Here is a 22,500-nt window from a genome sequence, read left to right on the forward strand (position 1 = left end):
GGTGTGGACTAATGTGTTTAGGACAGGGTGTGGACTAATGTGTAGGACAGGGTGTGGACTAATGTGTAGGACAGGGTGTTGACTAATGTGTTTAGGACAGGGTGTGGACTAATGTGTTTAGGACAGGGTGTGGACTAATGTGTGTAGGACAGGGTGTGGACTAATGTGTTTAGGACAGGGTATGGACTAAGGTGTTTAGGACAGGGTATGGACTAATGTGTTTAGGATAGGGTGTGGACTAATGTGGTGTGTTTAGGACAGGGTATGGACTAATGTGTTTAGGACAGGGTATGGACTAATTTGTTTAGGACAGGGTATGGACTAATTTGTTTAGGACAGGGTGTGGACTAATGTGTTTAGGACAGGGTGTGGACTAATGTGTTGGACAGGGTGTGGACTAATGTGTTGGACAGGGTGTGGACTAATGTGTAGGACAGGGTGTTGACTAATATGTAGGACAGGGTGTGGACTAATGTCTAGGACAGGGTGTAGACTAATGTGTTGAACAGGGTGTGGACTAATGTGTAGGACAGGGTGTGGACCTGTTCTCTTCAGTATATTGGACAGGGTGTGGACTAATGTGTAGGACAGGGTGTGGACTAATGTGTAGGACAGGGTGTGGACTAATGTGTTTAGGACAGGGTATGGACTAATGTGTTTAGGACAGGGTATGGACTAATGTGTTTAGGACAGGGTGTGGACTAATGTGTTTAGGACAGGGTGTGGACCAATGTGTTTAGGACAGGGTGTGGACTAATATGTTTATGACAGGGTGTGGACTAATGTGTTTAGGACAGGGTGTGGACTAATGTGTAGGACAGGGTGTGGACTAATGTGTAGGACAGGGTGTGGACTAATGTGTTTAGGGCAGGGTGTGGACTAATGTGTTGGACAGGGTGTTGACTAATGTGTTTAGGACAGGGTGTGGACTAATGTTTAGGACAGGGTGTGGACTAATGTTTAGGACAGGGTGTTGACTAATGTGTTGGACAGGGTGTGGACTAATGTGTTTAGGACAGGGTGTGGACTAATGTGTTTAGGACAGGGTGTTGACTAATGTGTAGGACAGGGTGTGGACTAATGTATAAGACAGGGTGTGGACTAATGTGTTGGACAGGGGTGTGGACTAATGTGTTTCTACAGGGTGCGGACTAATGTGTAGGACAGGGTGTGGACTAATGTATAGGACAGGGTGTGGACTAATGTGTTTCTACAGGGTGTGGACTAATGTGTAGGACAGGGTGTGGACTAATGTGTTTAGGACAGGGTGTGGACTAATGTGTTTAGGACAGGGTGTGGACTAATGTGTTTAGGACAGGGTGTGGACTAATGTGTAGGACAGGGTGTGGACTAATGTGTTTAGGACAGGGTGTGGACTAATGTGTTTAGGACAGGGTGTGGACTAATGTGTAGGACAGGGTGTTGACTAATGTGTTGGACAGGGTGTGGACTAATGTGTTTAGGACAGGGTGTTGACTAATGTGTCGGACAGGGTGTGGACTAATGTGTAGGACAGGGTGTTGACTAATGTGTTGGACAGGGTGTGGACTAATGTTGTGTGTTTAGGACAGGGTGTTGACTAATGTGTAGGACAGGGTGTTGACTAATGTTGTGTGTTTAGGACAGGGTGTTGACTAATGTGTAGGACAGGGTGTTGACTAATGTTGTGTGTTTAGGACAGGGTGTTGACTAATGTGTAGGACAGGGTGTTGACTAATGTTGTGTGTTTAGGACAGGGTGTTGACTAATGTGTAGGACAGGGTGTGGACTAATATGTAGGACAGGGTGTTGACTAATGTGTAGGACAGGGTGTGGACTAATGTGTAGGACAGGGTGTGGACTAATGTGTAGGACAGGGTGTGGACCTGTTCTCTTCAGTATATTGGACAGGGTGTGGACTAATGTGTAGGACAGGGTGTGGACTAATGTGTAGGACAGGGTGTTGACTAATGTGTTTAGGACAGGGTATGGACTAATGTGTTTAGGACAGGGTATGGACTAATGTGTTTAGGACAGGGTGTGGACTAATGTGTTTAGGACAGGGTGTGGACTAATGTGTTTAGGACAGGGTGTGGACTAATGTGTAGGACAGGGTGTGGACTAATGTGTAGGACAGGTGTGGACTAATGTGTTTAGGGCAGGGTGTGGACTAATGTGTTGGACAGGGTGTTGACTAATGTGTTTAGGACAGGGTGTGGACTAATGTTTAGGACAGGGTGTGGACTAATGTTTAGGACAGGGTGTTGACTAATGTGTTGGACAGGGTGTGGACTAATGTGTTTAGGACAGGGTGTGGACTAATGTGTTTAGGACAGGGTGTTGACTAATGTGTAGGACAGGGTGTGGACTAATGTATAAGACAGGGTGTGGACTAATGTGTTGGACAGGGGTGTGGACTAATGTGTTTCTACAGGGTGTGGACTAATGTGTAGGACAGGGTGTGGACTAATGTATAGGACAGGGTGTGGACTAATGTGTTTCTACAGGGTGTGGACTAATGTGTAGGACAGGGTGTGGACTAATGTGTTTTGGACAGGGTGTGGACTAATGTGTTTAGGACAGGGTGTGGACTAATGTGTTTAGGACAGGGTGTGGACTAATGTTTAGGACAGGGTGTGGACTAATGTGTTTAGGACAGGGTGTGGACTAATGTGTAGGACAGGGTGTGGACTAATGTGTAGGACAGGGTGTGGACTAATGTGTTTAGGGCAGGGTGTGGACTAATGTTTAGGACAGGGTGTGGACTAATGTGTTGGACAGGGTGTGGACTAATGTATAAGACAAGGTGTGGACTAATGTGTTGGACAGGGGTGTGGACTAATGTGTTTCTACAGGGTGTGGACTAATGTGTTGGACAGGGTGTGGACTAATGTATAAGACAGGGTGTGGACTAATGTGTTGGACAGGGTGTGGACTAATGTGTTTCTACAGGGTGTGGACTAATGTGTAGGACAGGGTGTGGACTAATGTATAGGACAGGGTGTGGACTAATGTGTTTCTACAGGGTGTGGACTAATGTGTAGGACAGGGTGTGGACTAATGTGTTTAGGACAGGGTGTGGACTAATGTGTTTAGGACAGGGTGTGGACTAATGTGTAGGACAGGGTGTGGACTAATGTGTTGGACAGGGTGTGGACTAATGTGTAGGGCAGGGTGTGGACTAATGTGTAGGACAGGGTGTGGACCTGTTCTCTTCAGTATATTGGACAGGGTGTGGACTAATGTGTAGGACAGGGTGTGGACTAATGTGTAGGACAGGGTGTGGACTAATGTGTTTAGGACAGGGTATGGACTAATGTGTTTAGGACAGGGTATGGACTAATGTGTTTAGGACAGGGTGTGGACTAATGTGTTTAGGACAGGGTGTGGACTAATGTGTTTAGGACAGGGTGTGGACTAATGTGTTTAGGACAGGGTGTGGACTAATGTGTTTAGGACAGGGTGTGGACTAATGTGTAGGACAGGGTGTGGACTAATGTGTAGGACAGGGTGTGGACTAATGTGTTTAGGGCAGGGTGTGGACTAATGTGTTGGACAGGGTGTTGACTAATGTGTTTAGGACAGGGTGTGGACTAATGTTTAGGACAGGGTGTGGACTAATGTTTAGGACAGGGTGTTGACTAATGTGTTGGACAGGGTGTGGACTAATGTGTTTAGGACAGGGTGTGGACTAATGTGTTTAGGACAGGGTGTTGACTAATGTGTAGGACAGGGTGTGGACTAATGTATAAGACAGGGTGTGGACTAATGTGTTGGACAGGGGTGTGGACTAATGTGTTTCTACAGGGTGTGGACTAATGTGTAGGACAGGGTGTGGACTAATGTATAGGACAGGGTGTGGACTAATGTGTTTCTACAGGGTGTGGACTAATGTGTAGGACAGGGTGTGGACTAATGTGTTTAGGACAGGGTGTGGACTAATGTGTTTAGGACAGGGTGTGGACTAATGTGTTTAGGACAGGGTAGGGACTAATGTGTAGGACAGGGTGTTGACTAATGTGTTGGACAGGGTGTGGACTAATGTGTTTAGGACAGAGTGTTGACTAATGTGTCGGACAGGGTGTGGACTAATGTGTAGGACAGGGTGTTGACTAATGTGTTGGACAGGGTGTGGACTAATGTTGTGTGTTTAGGACAGGGTGTTGACTAATGTGTAGGACAGGGTGTTGACTAATGTTGTGTGTTTAGGACAGGGTGTTGACTAATGTAGGACAGGGTGTTGACTAATGTTGTGTGTTTAGGACAGGGTGTTGACTAATGTGTAGGACAGGGTGTGGACTAATATGTTGAACAGGGTGTTGACTAATGTGTTGGACAGGGTGTGGACTAATATGTAGGACAGGGTGTTGACTAATGTGTAGGACAGGGTGTGGACTAATGTGTTGGACAGGGTGTGGACTAATGTGTAGGACAGGGTGTGGACTAATGTGTAGGACACAGTGTTGACTAATGTGTAGGACAGGGTGTTGACTAATGTGTAGGACAGGGTGTTGACTAATGTGTTGGACAGGGTGTGGACTAATGTTGTGTGTTTAGGACAGGGTGTTGACTAATGTGTAGGACAGGGTGTGGACTAATGTGTAGGACAGGGTGTTGACTAATGTGTAGGACAGGGTGTTGACTAATGTGTAGGACAGGGTGTTGACTAATGTGTTGGACAGGATGTGGACTAATGTTGTGTGTTTAGGACAGGGTGTTGACTAATGTGTTGGACAGGGTGTGGACTAATATGTAGGACAGGGTGTTGACTAATGTGTTGGACAGGGTGTGGACTAATGTGTTTAGGACAGGGTGTGGACTAATGTGTAGGACAGGGTGTTGACTAATGTGTTGGACAGGGTGTGGACTAATGTGTTGGACAGGGTGTGGACTAATGTGTTGGACAGGGTGTGGACTAATGTGTTTAGGACAGGGTGTGAGCTAACGTTGTGTGTTTAGGACAGGGTGTGGGCTAACGTTGTGTGTGTGTTCAGGACAGGGTGGGGGCTAAAAAGTGTGTGTGTTGAGGACAGGGTGTGGGCTAACGTTGTGTGTTTAGTACATGGTGTGGGCTAATGTTGTGTGTGTGTTTAGGACAGGGTGGGGGCTAAAAGTGTGTGTGTGTTGAGGACAGGGTGTGGGCTAATGTTGTGTGTTTAGGACAGGGTGTGGGCTAAAAGTGTGTGTTTAGGACAGGGTGTGGGCTAATGTTGTGTGTTTAGGACAGGGTGTGGACTAACGTTGTGTGTTTAGGACAGGGTGTGGGCTAAAAGTGTGTGTTTAGTACAAGGTGTGAGCTAATTTTGTGTGTTTAGGACAGGGTGTGGACTAACGTTGTGTGTTTAGGACAGGGTGTAGGCAAACGTTGTGTGTTTAGGACAGGGTGTGGGCTAACGTGTGTGTGTTTAGGACAGGATGTGGACTAACGTTGTGTGTGTGTTTAGGACAGGGTGTGGGCTAATGTAGTGTGTTTAGGACAGGGTGTGGGCTAAAAGTGTGTGTGTGTTTAGGACAGGGAGTGGGCTAACGTTGTGTGTTTAGTACATGGTGTGGGCTAACGTTGTGTGTGTGTTTAGGACAGGGTGTGGGCTAACGTTGTGTGTTTAGGACAGGGTGTGGGCTAACGTTGTGTGTTTAGGACAGGGTGTGGGCTAACGTTGTGTGTTTAGGACAGGGTGTGGACTAACGTTGTGTGTTTAGGACAGGGTATGGACTAACATTGTGTGTTTAGGACAGGGTAGGGACTAACGTTGTGTGTTTAGGACAGGGTATGGACTAACATTGTGTGTTTAGGACAGGTTGTGGACTAACGTTGTGTGTTTAGGACAGGGTGTTGACTAATGTGTAGGACAGGGTGTGGACTAATATGTTGAACAGGGTGTTGACTAATGTGTTGGACAGGGTGTGGACTAATATGTAGGACAGGGTGTTGACTAATGTGTAGGACAGGGTGTGGACTAATGTGTTGGACAGGGTGTGGACTAATGTGTAGGACAGGGTGTGGACTAATGTGTAGGACAGGGTGTGGACCTGTTCTCTTCAGTATATTGGACAGGGTGTGGACTAATGTTTAGGACAGGGTGTGGACTAATGTGTTTAGGACAGGGTGTGGACTAATGTGTTTAGGGCAGGGTGTGGACTAATGTGTTGGACAGGGTGTTGACTAATGTGTTTAGGACAGGGTGTGGACTAATGTTTAGGACAGGGTGTGGACTAATGTTTAGGACAGGGTGTTGACTAATGTGTTGGACAGGGTGTGGACTAATGTATAAGACAGGGTGTGGACTAGTGTGTTGGACAGGGGTGTGGACTAATGTATTTCTACAGGGTGTGGACTAATGTGTTGGACAGGGTGTGGACTAATGTATAAGACAGGGTGTGGACTAATGTGTTGGACAGGGGTGTGGACTAATGTGTTTCTACAGGGTGTGGACTAATGTGTAGGACAGGGTGTGGACTAATGTATAGGACAGGGTGTGGACTAATGTGTTTCTACAGGGTGTGGACTAATGTGTAGGACAGGGTGTGGACTAATGTGTTTAGGACAGGGTGTGGACTAATGTGTTTAGGACAGGGTGTGGACTAATGTGTTTAGGACAGGGTGTGGACTAATGTGTTTAGGACAGGGTGTGGACTAATGTGTTTAGGACAGGGTATGGACTAATGTGTAGGACAGGGTGTTGACTAATGTGTTGGACAGGGTGTGGACTAATGTGTTTAGGACAGGGTGTTGACTAATGTGTCGGACAGGGTGTGGACTAATGTGTAGGACAGGGTGTTGACTAATGTGTTGGACAGGGTGTGGACTAATGTTGTGTGTTTAGGACAGGGTGTTGACTAATGTGTAGGACAGGGTGTTGACTAATGTTGTGTGTTTAGGACAGGGTGTTGACTAATGTGTAGGACAGGGTGTTGACTAATGTTGTGTGTTTAGGACAGGGTGTTGACTAATATGTAGGACAGGGTGTGGACTAATATGTTGAACAGGGTGTTGACTAATGTGTTGGACAGGGTGTGGACTAATATGTAGGACAGGGTGTTGACTAATGTGTAGGACAGGGTGTGGACTAATGTGTTGGACAGGGTGTGGACTAATGTGTAGGACAGGGTGTGGACTAATGTGTAGGACAGGGTGTGGACCTGTTCTCTTCAGTATATTGGACAGGGTGTGGACTAATGTGTAGGACAGGGTGTGGACTAATGTGTAGGACAGGGTGTGGACTAATGTGTTTAGGACAGGGTATGGACTAATGTGTTTAGGACAGGGTATGGACTAATGTGTTTAGGACAGGGGTGTGGACTAATGTGTTTCTACAGGGTGTGGACTAATGTGTAGGACAGGGTGTGGACTAATGTATAGGACAGGGTGTGGACTAATGTGTTTCTACAGGGTGTGGACTAATGTGTAGGACAGGTGTGGACTAATGTGTTTAGGACAGGGTGTGGACTAATGTGTTTAGGACAGGGTGTGGACTAATGTGTTTAGGACAGGGTGTGGACTAATGTGTAGGACAGGGTGTGGACTAATGTGTTTAGGACAGGGTGTGGACTAATGTGTTTAGGACAGGGTATGGACTAATGTGTAGGACAGGGTGTTGACTAATGTGTTGGACAGGGTGTGGACTAATGTGTTTAGGACAGGGTGTTGACTAATGTGTCGGACAGGGTGTGGACTAATGTGTAGGACAGGGTGTTGACTAATGTGTTGGACAGGGTGTGGACTAATGTTGTGTGTTTAGGACAGGGTGTTGACTAATGTGTAGGACAGGGTGTTGACTAATGTTGTGTGTTTAGGACAGGGTGTTGACTAATGTGTAGGACAGGGTGTGGACTAATATGTTGAACAGGGTGTTGACTAATGTGTTGGACAGGGTGTGGACTAATATGTAGGACAGGGTGTTGACTAATGTGTAGGACAGGGTGTGGACTAATGTGTTGGACAGGGTGTGGACTAATGTGTAGGACAGGGTGTGGACTAATGTGTAGGACAGGGTGTGGACCTGTTCTCTTCAGTATATTGGACAGGGTGTGGACTAATGTGTAGGACAGGGTGTGGACTAATGTGTAGGACAGGGTGTGGACTAATGTGTTTAGGACAGGGTATGGACTAATGTGTTTAGGACAGGGTATGGACTAATGTGTTTAGGACAGGGTGTGGACTAATGTGTTTAGGACAGGGTGTGGACTAATGTGTTTAGGACAGGGTGTGGACTAATGTGTTTAGGACAGGGTGTGGACTAATGTGTTTAGGACAGGGTGTGGACTAATGTTTAGGACAGGGTGTGGACTAATGTTTAGGACAGGGTGTGGACTAATGTGTTGGACAGGGTGTGGACTAATGTGTTTAGGACAGTGTGTGGACTAATGTGTTTAGGACAGGGTGTTGACTAATGTGTAGGACAGGGTGTGGACTAATGTATAAGACAGGGTGTGGACTAATGTGTTGGACAGGGGTGTGGACTAATGTGTTTCTACAGGGTGTGGACTAATGTGTAGGACAGGGTGTGGACTAATGTGTAGGACAGGGTGTGGACTAATGTGTTTAGGACAGGGTGTGGACTAATGTGTTTAGGACAGGTTGTGGACTAATGTGTTTAGGACAGGGTGTGGACTAATGTGTTTAGGACAGGGTGTGGACTAATGTGTTTAGGACAGGGTGTGGACTAATGTGTAGGACAGGGTGTGGACTAATGTGTAGGACAGGGTGTGGACTAATGTGTTTAGGGCAGGGTGTGAACTAATGTGTTGGACAGGGTGTTGACTAATGTGTTTAGGACAGGGTGTGGACTAATGTTTAGGACAGGGTGTGGACTAATGTTTAGGACAGGGTGTTGACTAATGTGTTGGACAGGGTGTGGACTAATATATAAGACAGGGTGTGGACTAATGTGTTGGACAGGGGTGTGGACTAATGTGTTTCTACAGGGTGTGGACTAATGTGTTGGACAGGGTGTGGACTAATGTATAAGACAGGGTGTGGACTAATGTGTTGGACAGGGGTGTGGACTAATGTGTTTCTACAGGGTGTGGACTAATGTGTAGGACAGGGTGTGGACTAATGTATAGGACAGGGTGTGGACTAATGTGTTTCTACAGGGTGTGGACTAATGTGTAGGACAGGGTGTGGACTAATGTGTTTAGGACAGGGTGTGGACTAATGTGTTTAGGACAGGGTGTGGACTAATGTGTAGGACAGGGTGTGGACTAATGTGTTTAGGACAGGGTGTGGACTAATGTGTTTAGGACAGGGTATGGACTAATGTGTAGGACAGGGTGTTGACTAATGTGTTGGACAGGGTGTGGACTAATGTTGTGTGTTTAGGACAGGGTGTTGACTAATGTGTAGGACAGGGTGTTGACTAATGTTGTGTGTGTAGGACAGGGTGTTGACTAATGTGTTGGACAGGGTGTGGACTAATGTTGTGTGTTTAGGACAGGGTGTTGACTAATGTGTAGGACAGGGTGTTGACTAATGTTGTGTGTTTAGGACAGGGTGTTGACTAATGTGTAGGACAGGGTGTTGACTAATGTTGTGTGTTTAGGACAGGGTGTTGACTAATGTGTAGGACAGGGTGTGGACTAATATGTTGAACAGGGTGTTGACTAATGTGTTGGACAGGGTGTGGACTAATATGTAGGACAGGGTGTTGACTAATGTGTAGGACAGGGTGTGGACTAATGTGTTGGACAGGGTGTGGACTAATGTGTAGGACAGGGTGTGGACTAATGTGTAGGACAGGGTGTGGACCTGTTCTCTTCACTATATTGGACAGGGTGTGGACTAATGTGTAGGACAGGGTGTGGACTAATGTGTAGGACAGGGTGTGGACTAATGTGTTTAGGACAGGGTATGGACTAATGTGTTTAGGACAGGGTATGGACTAATGTGTTTAGGACAGGGTGTGGACTAATGTGTTTAGGACAGGGTGTGGACTAATGTGTTTAGGACAGGGTGTGGACTAATGTGTTTAGGACAGGGTGTGGACTAATGTGTTTAGGACAGGGTGTGGACTAATGTTTAGGACAGGGTGTGGACTAATGTTTAGGACAGGGTGTTGACTAATGTGTTGGACAGGGTGTGGACTAATGTGTTTAGGACAGGGTGTGGACTAATGTGTTTAGGACAGGGTGTTGACTAATGTGTAGGACAGGGTGTGGACTAATGTATAAGACAGGGTGTGGACTAATGTGTTGGACAGGGGTGTGGACTAATGTGTTTCTACAGGGTGTGGACTAATGTGTAGGACAGGGTGTGGACTAATGTGTAGGACAGGGTGTGGACTAATGTGTTTAGGACAGGGTGTGGACTAATGTGTTTAGGACAGGGTGTGGACTAATGTGTTTAGGACAGGGTGTGGACTAATGTGTAGGACAGGGTGTGGACTAATGTGTTTAGGACAGGGTGTGGACTAATGTGTTTAGGACAGGGTATGGACTAATGTGTAGGACAGGGTGTTGACTAATGTGTTGGACAGGGTGTGGACTAATGTGTTTAGGACAGGGTGTTGACTAATGTGTCGGACAGGGTGTGGACTAATGTGTAGGACAGGGTGTTGACTAATGTGTTGGACAGGGTGTGGACTAATGTTGTGTGTTTAGGACAGGGTGTTGACTAATGTGTAGGACAGGGTGTTGACTAATGTTGTGTGTTTAGGACAGGGTGTTGACTAATGTGTAGCACAGGGTGTTGACTAATGTTGTGTGTTTAGGACAGGGTGTTGACTAATGTGTAGGACAGGGTGTGGACTAATATGTTGAACAGGGTGTTGACTAATGTGTTGGACAGGGTGTGGACTAATATGTAGGACAGGGTGTTGACTAATGTGTAGGACAGGGTGTGGACTAATGTGTTGGACAGGGTGTGGACTAATGTGTAGGACAGGGTGTGGACTAATGTGTAGGACACAGTGTTGACTAATGTGTAGGACAGGGTGTTGACTAATGTGTAGGACAGGGTGTTGACTAATGTGTTGGACAGGGTGTGGACTAATGTTGTGTGTTTAGGACAGGGTGTTGACTAATGTGTAGGACAGGGTGTGGACTAATGTGTAGGACAGGGTGTTGACTAATGTGTAGGACAGGGTGTTGACTAATGTGTTTAGGACAGGTTGTGGACTAATGTGTTTAGGACAGGGTGTGGACTAATGTGTTTAGGACAGGGTGTGGACTAATGTGTTTAGGACAGGGTGTGGACTAATGTGTAGGACAGGGTGTGGACTAATGTGTAGGACAGGGTGTGGACTAATGTGTTTAGGGCAGGGTGTGAACTAATGTGTTGGACAGGGTGTTGACTAATGTGTTTAGGACAGGGTGTGGACTAATGTTTAGGACAGGGTGTGGACTAATGTTTAGGACAGGGTGTTGACTAATGTGTTGGACAGGGTGTGGACTAATATATAAGACAGGGTGTGGACTAATGTGTTGGACAGGGGTGTGGACTAATGTGTTTCTACAGGGTGTGGACTAATGTGTTGGACAGGGTGTGGACTAATGTATAAGACAGGGTGTGGACTAATGTGTTGGACAGGGGTGTGGACTAATGTGTTTCTACAGGGTGTGGACTAATGTGTAGGACAGGGTGTGGACTAATGTATAGGACAGGGTGTGGACTAATGTGTTTCTACAGGGTGTGGACTAATGTGTAGGACAGGGTGTGGACTAATGTGTTTAGGACAGGGTGTGGACTAATGTGTTTAGGACAGGGTGTGGACTAATGTGTTTAGGACAGGGTGTGGACTAATGTGTAGGACAGGGTGTGGACTAATGTGTTTAGGACAGGGTGTGGACTAATGTGTTTAGGACAGGGTATGGACTAATGTGTAGGACAGGGTGTTGACTAATGTGTTGGACAGGGTGTGGACTAATGTGTTTAGGACAGGGTGTTGACTAATGTGTCGGACAGGGTGTGGACTAATGTGTAGGACAGGGTGTTGACTAATGTGTTGGACAGGGTGTGGACTAATGTTGTGTGTTTAGGACAGGGTGTTGACTAATGTGTAGGACAGGGTGTTGACTAATGTTGTGTGTTTAGGACAGGGTGTTGACTAATGTGTAGGACAGGGTGTTGACTAATGTTGTGTGTTTAGGACAGGGTGTTGACTAATGTGTAGGACAGGGTGTGGACTAATATGTTGAACAGGGTGTTGACTAATGTGTTGGACAGGGTGTGGACTAATATGTAGGACAGGGTGTTGACTAATGTGTAGGACAGGGTGTGGACTAATGTGTTGGACAGGGTGTGGACTAATGTGTAGGACAGGGTGTGGACTAATGTGTAGGACAGGGTGTGGACCTGTTCTCTTCACTATATTGGACAGGGTGTGGACTAATGTGTAGGACAGGGTGTGGACTAATGTGTAGGACAGGGTGTGGACTAATGTGTTTAGGACAGGGTATGGACTAATGTGTTTAGGACAGGGTATGGACTAATGTGTTTAGGACAGGGTATGGACTAATGTGTTTAGGACAGGGTGTGGACTAATGTGTTTAGGACAGGGTGTGGACTAATGTGTTTAGGACAGGGTGTGGACTAATGTGTTTAGGACAGGGTGTGGACTAATGTTTAGGACAGGGTGTGGACTAATGTTTAGGACAGGGTGTTGACTAATGTGTTGGACAGGGTGTGGACTAATGTGTTTAGGACAGGGTGTGGACTAATGTGTTTAGGACAGGGTGTTGACTAATGTGTAGGACAGGGTGTGGACTAATGTATAAGACAGGGTGTGGACTAATGTGTTGGACAGGGGTGTGGACTAATGTGTTTCTACAGGGTGTGGACTAATGTGTAGGACAGGGTGTGGACTAATGTGTAGGACAGGGTGTGGACTAATGTGTTTAGGACAGGGTGTGGACTAATGTGTTTAGGACAGGGTGTGGACTAATGTGTTTAGGACAGGGTGTGGACTAATGTGTAGGACAGGGTGTGGACTAATGTGTTTAGGACAGGGTGTGGACTAATGTGTTTAGGACAGGGTATGGACTAATGTGTAGGACAGGGTGTTGACTAATGTGTTGGACAGGGTGTGGACTAATGTGTTTAGGACAGGGTGTTGACTAATGTGTCGGACAGGGTGTGGACTAATGTGTAGGACAGGGTGTTGACTAATGTGTTGGACAGGGTGTGGACTAATGTTGTGTGTTTAGGACAGGGTGTTGACTAATGTGTAGGACAGGGTGTTGACTAATGTTGTGTGTTTAGGACAGGGTGTTGACTAATGTGTAGCACAGGGTGTTGACTAATGTTGTGTGTTTAGGACAGGGTGTTGACTAATGTGTAGGACAGGGTGTGGACTAATATGTTGAACAGGGTGTTGACTAATGTGTTGGACAGGGTGTGGACTAATATGTAGGACAGGGTGTTGACTAATGTGTAGGACAGGGTGTGGACTAATGTGTTGGACAGGGTGTGGACTAATGTGTAGGACAGGGTGTGGACTAATGTGTAGGACACAGTGTTGACTAATGTGTAGGACAGGGTGTTGACTAATGTGTAGGACAGGGTGTTGACTAATGTGTTGGACAGGGTGTGGACTAATGTTGTGTGTTTAGGACAGGGTGTTGACTAATGTGTAGGACAGGGTGTGGACTAATGTGTAGGACAGGGTGTTGACTAATGTGTAGGACAGGGTGTTGACTAATGTGTAGGACAGGGTGTTGACTAATGTGTTGGACAGGATGTGGACTAATGTTGTGTGTTTAGGACAGGGTGTTGACTAACGTGTTGGACAGGGTGTGGACTAATATGTAGGACAGGGTGTTGACTAATGTGTTGGACAGGGTGTGGACTAATGTGTTTAGGACAGGGTGTGGACTAATGTGTAGGACAGGGTGTTGACTAATGTGTTGGGCAGGGTGTGGACTAATGTGTTGGACAGGGTGTGGACTAATGTGTTGGACAGGGTGTGGACTAATGTGTTTAGGACAGGGTGTGGGCTAACGTTGTGTGTGTGTTTAGGACAGGGTGTGGGCTAACGTTGTGTGTTTAGGACAGGGTGTGGGCTAACGTTGTGTGTGTGTTCAGGACAGGGTGGGGGCTAAAAGTGTGTGTGTGTTGAGGACAGGGTGTGGGCTAACGTTGTGTGTTTAGTACATGGTGTGGGCTAATGTTGTGTGTGTGTTTAGGACAGGGTGGGGGCTAAAAGTGTGTGTGTGTTGAGGACAGGGTGTGGGCTAATGTTGTGTGTTTAGGACAGGGTGTGGGCTAAAAGTGTGTGTTTAGGACAGGGTGTGGGCTAATGTTGTGTGTTTAGGACAGGGTGTGGACTAACGTTGTGTGTTTAGGACAGGGTTTGGGCTAAAAGTGTGTGTTTAGTACAAGGTGTGAGCTAATTTTGTGTGTTTAGGACAGGGTGTGGACTAACGTTGTGTGTTTAGGACAGGGTGTAGGCAAACGTTGTGTGTTTAGGACAGGGTGTGGGCTAACGTGTGTGTGTTTAGGACAGGATGTGGACTAACGTTGTGTGTGTGTTTAGGACAGGGTGTGGGCTAATGTAGTGTGTTTAGGACAGGGTGTGGGCTAAAAGTGTGTGTGTGTTTAGGACAGGGAGTGGGCTAACGTTGTGTGTTTAGTACATGGTGTGGGCTAACGTTGTGTGTGTGTTTAGGACAGGGTGTGGGCTAACGTTGTGTGTTTAGGACAGGGTGTGGGCTAACGTTGTGTGTTTAGGACAGGGTGTGGGCTAACGTTGTGTGTTTAGGACAGGGTGTGGACTAACATTGTGTGTTTAGGACAGGGTGTGGACTAACGTTGTGTGTTTAGGACACGGTGTGGGCTAATATTGTGTGTTTAGGACAGGGTGTGGACTAACGTTGTGTGTTTAGGACAGGGTGTGGACTAACGTTGTGTGTTTAGGACAGGGTGTGGGCTAACGTTGCTATGAGTCTGAACTGCATCATCGCCATGGTGGACCGGCTACAGGAGAGGGAGAACAGGAAACAGGAAGTTACCTCACAGACACAGAATGATGTCACCACCACCTCACACAACACTGGTACGGCCCCAAACTGTAGCAATACTTCAGAAATACATCCTTCCTTCCTTGGTTCCTACATCCTTCCTTCCTTGGATCCTACATCCTTTCTTCCTTGGTTCCTACATCCTTCCTACCTTGGTTCCTACATCGTTCCTCCCTTGGTTCCTACATCATTCCTTCCTTGGTTCCTACATCCTTCCTACCTTGGTTCCTACATCCTTCCTCCCTTGGTTCCTACATTGTTCCTTCCTTGGCTCCTACCTCCTTCCTTCCTTGGTTCCTACATCCTTCCTACCTTGGTTCCTACATACTTCCTACCTTGGTTCCTACATCCTTCCTTCCTTGGTTCCTACATCCTTCCTACCTTGGTTCCTACATCCTTCCTTCCTTGGTTCCTACATCCTTGGTTCCTACATCCTTCCTACCTTGGTTCCTACATCCTTCATTCCTTGGTCCCTACATACTTCCTTCCTTGGTTCCTACATCCTTCCTACCTTGGTTCCTACATCCTTCCTACCTTGGTTCCTACATCCTTCCTTGGTTCTTACTTCCTTGGTTCCTACATCCTTCCTTCCTTGGTTCCTTAAGAAAATATCTATAAGTGAATGGAAAGGTTACTATATCTTCAATCAATCAGACCGATTCAGATTGGGGAGAACTTTAATGAAGGATCCATTTCTGTTTGCAACTTTTATTAGGTTCCTGAAATCATTCGTTCCACAGATAATTGAATGGATTTGAACTCTCTCTTCCCCCTTTCCAGACCCTTCCCGCGCTCCTTGGCAGGCCTCTCTCGCCCCTCTTCCAGACCTGTCCCCTTTGTGGCAAGAGCAACTCCTCCCTCTAGTTGTGACTCTGAAGGAGTGTGTGAGTGACGCGGTGGAGAGGGCCCGGTGTGCTATGACCTTCGTCCTCCTACAGGGGCAGCAGCATCAGCCTGCCATGGTCAGCCCCTGACACACAGACGAGATGCTGTCTTCAGCCAGGCAGTGAGTAGTGTGGTGGGATGGGGGGGCTCTTGTATAGTTGATAACATGTGGTCATGTTTGGTTAGATCTCTAACATGTGGTCATGTTTGGTTAGATCTCTAACATGTGGTCATGTTTGGTTAGATCTCTAACATGTGGTCATGTTTGGTTAGATCTCTAACATGTGGTCATGTTTGGTTAGATCTCTAACATGTGGTCATGTTTGGTTAGATCTCTAACATGTGGTCATGTTTGGTTAGATCTCTAACATGTGGTCATGTTTGGTTAGATCCTAACATGTGGTCATGTTTGGTTAGATCTTTAACATGTGGTCATGTTTGGTTAGATCTCTAACATGTGGTCATGTTTGGTTAGATCTCTAACATGTGGTCATGTTTGGTTAGATCTCTAACATGTGGTCATGTTTGGTTAGATCTCTAACATGTGGTCATGTTTGGTTAGATCTCTAACATGTGGTCTTCAGCCAGGTGGTCCCTAACAGGACCTACGTCCTTTAATGTATCTTTCAATATGTCTCTCCTATCCCCCTCTCCCTCTCCTTCCCTACCTCTCTCCTATCTCCCTTCCCTCACTCTCTCACTCCCTCCCCCTCCCCTCTCTCTCCCCCCCCCCCTCTCTCCCCCCATCCCTCTCTCCCCCATCCCTCTCTCCCCCCTCCCCTCTCTCTCCCCCTCCCCTCTCTCCTCCCCCTCCCCTCTCTCTCTCTCCCTCCCCCCTCTCTCTCTCCCTCCCCCTCTCTCCCCTCTCTCTCCCCCTCCCCTCTCTCCTCCCCCTCCCCTCTCTCTCCCCCCTCCCCTCTCTCCCTCCCCCTCCCCTCTCTCTCCCCCTCTCTCTCTCCCTCCCCCCTCTCTCTCTCCCTCCCCCTCTCTCTCCCCTCTCTCTCCCTCCCCCCTCTCTCTCTCTCCCTCCCCCTCCCCCCTCTCTCTCTCTCCCTCCCCCTCTCTCTCTCCCTCCCCCCTCTCCCCCCCTCTCTCTCTCTCCCTCCCCCCTCTCTCCCTCCCCCCCTCTCTCTCTCCCTCCCCCTCTCTCTCTCTCCCTCCCCCTCTCTCTCTCCCTCCCCCTCTCTCTCTCCCTCCCCCTCTCTCTCTCCCTCCCCCTCTCTCTCTCCCTCCCCCTCTCTCTCTCCCTCCCCCTCTCTCTCTCCCTCCCCCCTCTCTCCCCCTCTCTCTCTCCCTCCCATCTCTCCCCTCTCTCTCCCTCCCCCTCTCTCTCTCCCTCCCCCCCTCTCTCTCTCCCTCCCCCTCTCTCCCCTCTCTCTCTCCCTCCCTCCCCCCTCTCCCTCCCCCTCTCTCTCTCCCTCCCCCTCTCTCTCTCCCTCCCCCCTCTCTCTCCCTCCCCCCTCTCTCTCTCCCTCCCCCTCTCTCTCTCCCTCCCCCTCTCTCTCTCCCTCCCCCTCTCTCTCCCTCCCTCCCCCTCTCTCTCTCCCTCCCCCTCTCCCCCTCTCTCTCCCCCCCATCTCTCTAGCTGTGTGCGGTGGTGTGTGGGTTTGTACTGAGGCTGTACTCGGGTCTGGAGGATAAAGGCTTCCTGCTGCAGCTCTGTGAGGTTGGGCTCATCACACAGTTTGAAGGACTGCTCAGCACCTACAGTGAGTTATACACACACACACACACATACATATATATATATATATATATGTATAGATATAGATCCAGATTACGTATAGATATATTATGTATAGATATAGATACATTATGCATAGATATAGATACATTATGTATAGATATAGATACATTATGTATAGATATAGATACAGTATGTATAGATATAGATACATTATGTATAGATATAGATACATTATGCATAGATATAGATACAGTATGTATAGATATAGATACATTATGTATAGATATAGATACATTATGTATAGATATAGATACATTATGTATAGATATAGATACAGTATGTATAGATATAGATACATTATGCATAGATATGTATATATAGATATAGATACATTATGTATAGATATAGATACATTATGCATAGATATAGATACATTATGCATAGATATAGATACATTATGTATAGATATATATATATAGATATAGATACATTATGCATAGATATAGATACAGTATGTATAGATATAGATACATTATGTATAGATATAGATACATTATGTATAGATATAGATACATTATGTATAGATATGTATATATATATAGATATATATATATATAGATATAGATACATTATGCATAGATATAGATACAGTATGTATAGATATGTATATATAGATATAGATACATTATGTATAGATGTGTATACAGATATAGATACATTATGTATAGATATAGATACATTATGTATAGATATGTATATATAGATATAGATACATTATGTATAGATATAGATACAGTATGTATAGATATAGATACAGTATGTATAGATATAGATACATTATGTATAGATATAGATACATTATGTATAGATATAGTATGTATAGATATAGATACATTATGTATAGATATAGATACATTATGTATAGATATAGATACATTATGCATAGATATAGATACATTATGTATAGATATATATATATAGATATAGATACATTATGCATAGATATAGATACAGTATGTATAGATATAGATACATTATGCATAGATATAGATACAGTATGTATAGATATGTATATATATATAGATATATATATATATATAGATATAGATACATTATGCATAGATATAGATACAGTATATATAGATATAGATACATTATGTATAGATATATATATATAGATATAGATACATTATGCATAGATATAGATACATTATGTATAGATATGGATACAGTATATATAGATATAGATACATTATGTATAGATATAGATACAGTATGTATAGATATAGATACATTATGTATAGATATAGATACATTATGTATAGATATAGATACATTATGTATAGATATAGATCTTCTATTATGTATAGATATAGATACAGTATGTATAGATATAGATACATTATGCATAGATATAGATACATTATGTATAGATATAGATACAGTATGTATAGATATAGATACATTATGTATAGATATAGATACATTATGTATAGATATAGTATGTATAGATATAGATACATTATGCATAGATATAGATACATTATGTATAGATATATATATATAGATATAGATACATTATGCATAGATATAGATACATTATGTATAGATATGTATATATAGATATAGATACATTATGTGTATATATGTATATATAGATATAGATACATTATGTATAGATATATATATATATAGATATAGATACATTATGCATAGATATAGATACATTATGTATAGATATGTATATATAGATATAGATACATTATGTGTATATATGTATATATAGATATAGATACATTATGTATAGATATATATATATAGATATAGATACATTATGTATAGATATATATATATAGATATAGATACATTATGTATAGATATAGATACATTATGCATAGATATAGATACAGTATGTATAGATATAGATACATTATGCATAGATATAGATACAGTATGTATAGATATGTATATATAGATATAGATACATTATGTGTAGATATAGTTACATTATGCATAGATATAGATACAGTATGTATAGATATGTATATATAGATATAGATACATTATGTATAGATATAGATACATTATGTATAGATATATATATATAGATATAGATACATTATGTGTAGATATAGATACATTATGCATAGATATAGATACAGTATGTATAGATATATATATATATAGATATAGATACATTATGTGTATATATGATATGTATGTATATATATATCTGACCAGAGCACCTTCTTCCACATGTTTGGTGTGTCTCCCAGGTGGCTTGTGGCAAACTTTAAACGACACTTTTTATGGATATCTTTAAGAAATGGCTTTCTTCTTGCCACTCTTCCATAAAGGCCAGATTTGTGCAATATACGACTGATTGTTGTCCTATGGACAGAGTCTCCCACCTCAGCTGTAGATCTCTGCAGTTCATCCAGAGTGATCATGGGCCTCTTGGCTGCATCTCTGATCAGTCTTCTCCTTGTATGAGCTGAAAGTTTAGAGGGACGGCCAGGTCTTGGTAGATTTGCAGTGGTCTGATACTCCTTCCATTTCAATATTATCGCTTGCACAGTGCTCCTTGGGATGTTTAAAGCTTGGGAAATCTTTTTTGTATCCAAATCCGGCTTTAAACTTCTTCACAACAGTATCTCGGACCTGCCTGGTGTGTTCCTTGTTCTTCATGATGCTCTCTGCGCTTTAACGGACCTCTGAGACTATCACAGTGCAGGTGCATTTATACGGAGACTTGATTACACACAGGTGGATTGTATTTATCATCATTAGTCATTTAGGTCAACATTGGATCATTCAGAGATCCTCACTGAACTTCTGGAGAGAGTTTGCTGCACTGAAAGTAAAGGGGCTGAATAATTTTGCACGCCCAATTTTTCAGTTTTTGATTTGTTAAAAAAGTTTGAAATATCCAATAAATGTCGTTCCACTTCATGATTGTGTCCCACTTGTTGTTGATTCTTCACAAAAAAATACAGTTTTATAGCTTTATGTTTGAAGCCTGAAATGTGGCAAAAGGTCGCAAAGTTCAAGGGGGCCGAATACTTTCGCAAGGCACTGTATCTACTCATAATGTATCTATATCTATACATAGTGTATCTATATCTATACATAATTTATCTATATATATCTATACATAATGTATCTATATCTATACATACTATATCTATCTATATCTATCTATCTATATCTATACATAGTGTATCTATATCTATCTATATCTATACATAGTGTATCTATATCTATCTATATCTATACATAATGTATCTGTATCTATACATACATAGTATATCTATACATAATGTATCTATATCTATATATATCTATGCATAATGTATCTATATCTATACATAATATATCTATATCTATATATATCTATGCATAATGTATCTATATCTATACATAATATATCTATATCTATATATATCTATGCATAATGTATCTATATCTATACATAATATATCTATATCTATATATATCTATGCATAATGTATCTATATCTATACATAATATATCTATATCTATATATATCTATGCATAATGTATCTATATCTATACATAATATATCTATATCTATCTATATCTATGCATAATGTATCTATATCTATGCATAATGTATCTATATCTATGCATAATGTATCTATATCTATACATATATATATATCTATACATAATGTATCTATATCTATACATACTATATTACTATATCTATACATAATGTATCTATATCTATACATACTGTATCTATATCTATACATACTGTATCTATATCTATACATAATGTATCTATATCTATATATACATATCTATACATAATGTATCTATATCTATACATAATGTATCTATATCTATATATACATATCTATACATAATGTATCTATATCTATACATAATGTATCTATATCTATATATACATATCTATGCATAATGTATCTATATCTATACATAATGTATCTATATCTATACATAATGTATCTATATCTATACATAATGTATCTATATCTATATATACATATCTATACATAATGTATCTATATCTATACATACTATATCTATACATAATGTATCTATATCTATACATAATGTATCTATATCTATACATAATGTATCTATATCTATACATACTATATCTATACATAATGTATCTATATCTATACATAATGTATCTATATCTATACATAATGTATCTATATCTATACATACTATATTACTATATCTATACATAATGTATCTATATCTATACATAATGTATCTATATCTATACATAATGTATCTATATCTATACATAATGTATCTATATCTATACATACTATATATACATAATGTATCTACAGTCGTGGCAAAACGTTTGGAGAATGACACAAATATGAATTTTCACAAAGTTTGCTGCTTTCGTGTCTTTAGATATTTTTGTCAGATGTTACTATGGAATACTGAAGTATAATTACAAGCATTTCATAAGTGTCAAAGGCTTTTATTGACAATTACATGAAGTTGATGAAAAGAGTCAATATCTGCAGTGTTGACCCTTCTTTTTGAAGACCTCTGCAATCCGCCCTGGCATCCTGTCAATTAACTTCTGGGCCACATCCTGACTGATGGCAGCCCATTCTTGCATAATCAATGCTTGGAGTTTGTCAGAATTTGTGGGGTTTTGTTTGTCCACCCACCTCTTGAGGATTGACCACAAATTCTCAATGGGATTAAGGTCTGTGGAGTTTCCTGGCCATGGAACCAAAATAGCGATGTTTTGTTCCCGGGGCACTTAGTTTTTTAATAAAGTTTTTTTTATTAATTTATTTTATCATTATTTTGTGGTATCCAATTGTTAGTAAGTAATATCTTGTCTCATCGCTACAACTCCCGTACGGGCTCGGGAGAGACAAAGGTCGAAAGCCACCCAACCAAGCCGCACTGCTTCTTAACACAGCGCCATCCAACCCGGAAGCCAGCTGCACCAATGTGTCGGAGGAAAC

At 43.0% G+C, this 22,500-nt stretch overlaps 1 pseudogene; it reads left to right on the forward strand.

Annotated features, from left to right (window-relative positions):
• LOC112262190 overlaps window positions 1-22,500 on the forward strand; it is a 54,844-nt pseudogene that overhangs the window by 24,049 nt on the left and 8,295 nt on the right.

Source organism: Oncorhynchus tshawytscha, unplaced genomic scaffold, assembly GCF_018296145.1.
Source record: "Oncorhynchus tshawytscha isolate Ot180627B unplaced genomic scaffold, Otsh_v2.0 Un_contig_13380_pilon_pilon, whole genome shotgun sequence".
NCBI lineage: Eukaryota > Metazoa > Chordata > Actinopteri > Salmoniformes > Salmonidae > Oncorhynchus > Oncorhynchus tshawytscha.